The sequence below is a fragment of the Belonocnema kinseyi genome, chromosome 3 (assembly GCF_010883055.1).
Source record: "Belonocnema kinseyi isolate 2016_QV_RU_SX_M_011 chromosome 3, B_treatae_v1, whole genome shotgun sequence".
NCBI lineage: Eukaryota > Metazoa > Arthropoda > Insecta > Hymenoptera > Cynipidae > Belonocnema > Belonocnema kinseyi.
The window spans coordinates 42,093,764-42,096,424 of NC_046659.1; positions in this window are offsets into that span (position 1 = coordinate 42,093,764).

Below are 2,661 nucleotides of genomic sequence, written 5' to 3' on the forward strand. Positions count from 1 at the left end.
CTTGCAATATATTTAGGAGCTAAATCGTAGGCAGTTACATTTTACACTTATGCGAATATCAGTAGCTTTGGGCCACAAGCATACACGCGTTGATAAAATTTAACTGTGCTCTAATCCTTGCAAATTTTGATTTTCTCTTTGTTGATCATGCTGCAAAAAAAGCATTGCTCAACTGATTATATACTATGTAATTATTAAGTAAGTTCTTCTTAATATGCAAAAAGACAATACAAAAATGAGTGTTAGGTATATGGATTATGAAATTTAAAATACTCTTAGAGGTTTTGGGTTAGCAGAAATATACGTTTTTCTTTATATATTGCTGGCTGTAGAAGTATGAAGATTAAATAATGTTATTGCCTTTAGGTACGAGGTAACGAGGATGGGAACACAACTGAGAAATAGGTTCTCTTAGAATTTCAGATTTTATTTTAATTAATAAGAGATTTTATTTTTATATTGACTAGAACGATTTTTCAATGTTAAACATTTTGAATGAGCTTTTACTTACGTTGGAAATGCAAATACTTTTTTACAAAAGTTTTTCTACTCTTTTTAGAGACCTGGAATAGAAATATGCAGGTCTACCTTTCAAATATTTCATTTCTCTCTAATGCCCATTTCCGTTCTCCCCATAGTGTTATCTGTCCATTTCTATACGTCGATGATTGTATCAGATTAATCTTCATGCTGATTGTAGGTTATTTAGGAGCTTCCCTAGTGGAAAAATCTTCTAGTAGTCTGATTTCGCATCTGGCCCAAATCTTGGGTTATCTAGACCGTCTAATCTTGACAAGCTAATCTGGCACCTTTCCGTTATTCTACCTCCTGCGAACACTTTTGCACTAACTCACCTCCCTTTCCCTCCCTGTGTTAGGTCTCAAATTCCCAAGCCCCCTTTCCCGCGCTAGTAATTAATTGATCCCTTTGCGCTTCTTCTCTCAACTCATATCCAAGTGACCTCCATTCTACCCTTAACGTTCACCTTATATACCTTTCTTGTAAACTCTCAATCTCTTTCCTTTCCTTCCATCCCCAGATCTCCGCTCTTTAACCTAATACCAGCTATACGAGCATATCAAATAACCACATTCTCCTTTTCCAATCCTTATTGAACCTTCTTTATCCTATTCCCCATATCTATTTGATTACTCGAGCCGCTTTTTTCATCTTTACCCCCATATGAGCTCCATAATCTCCATGAATTTTGAACTCCTTTGCTTTTAATAACTATCCTCTCTTCCATCTCCCAGTCCATTCCTTCTTCCCCTCCCACCTTTTCTAAACCTCATTATAATTATCTTTTTTACATTTAAATTCAACTTTTTCTCATCTAAGTATTTCTCCAGTCCCCATGGTGCTCAATCTAACAAGACTATTGTGCCACACCTGTGTTTATTCTCAAGTCTGTATTCCGATTCCGGTCATTTCGCCGTTGTTACCAAAGTTCTGAGAATATCTTTCTCAGGTACCAGGCATATTTATGGCACCGTAAATGACGTTCTAGTTTTTAAGTGACAAATCGGCTCCCATACACTCTGCCATACGGCAGCCTTCCTAGGAGGCGAGGGTGGATGAAGCGACCTCTTTGAGGTCATCAGTTAGATTCACATATTCGACGCACTACCTAGTGTATTGCGTAAGTGAATTCCATTGATCAATCACCAAACGTCTATATTTACGTTCAAGGTCAACTATCCTAACTCCTCAAAGTTCTTTAACAATTTCTTTCCCTCCCTATTCAGTACCTTATTTTTTATTTTCTTCGTTGCCCTCCTCCACATTCCCTTACTCATGTATCTTCTGTTCTCGTATTGATATTTCCCTTTATTATAAGCTTATTTATTTTCTTACATTAGTACTTTCATCTTGGATGATTTCTCTTGCACATGACCGTTTCCATAAACCCCCACTATCTTCAATGTTTCTCCTCTTATCTTGACCTCTTCTACTATTAATGCTTCGTTTTCAGCTCTTTCTAATACTTCCCTGTTCTACATTCGTTCCTTACTCCCATCACCATTCCTCCCATTTTTCCGCATTTTTATTCTTCATGTTTGTATTTTAAAACGGCCATTTTCATCCTCTTGTAACATGCCCCTTACCCTTTACTATTCCTTTTCATCTAGCAACATTTCGATTATTACTACTACTTTCCATTGTGCCGAATTTCTCATAAACTACATGTCCTTTCTCTGCAAGCCTGCTATTATTGTAGGAGTCAATCCTCCATTCTCTTCTACTTTTGTTTCTCGTATCTGTTCTCACTGTTTCTTATATTTCTATCCCCCGTTCCTTTTTCTACTAGTTTCCCGGCATACTGCATACTGCATATTCGTTTCCACTCAAGTCAAATCATTCTCTGTTCTCTCGAAGCGTCCATGTAACGCCCTTCTTTGTAATAACTTCCCTCTTATGTTCCGTTTTCTTTAGATTCACTAGTACCATTTTTTCACTATGTTTATTTTTTCCTTATATTTCTATTTTTCTTTTTATTTCCTATAGCCTTTCTCGCTCATTATCGCCACTCTTTCCTCCACCAAACTTCGAGTTTGTGTTTTATATCTTCACTATCTTTAATATGCTACTTTCTAACTGTACTTACTTATTATTGGACTCTTCTAGCTCTTCTAATCTTTGTTCGAAGATCTGGAACCCTTT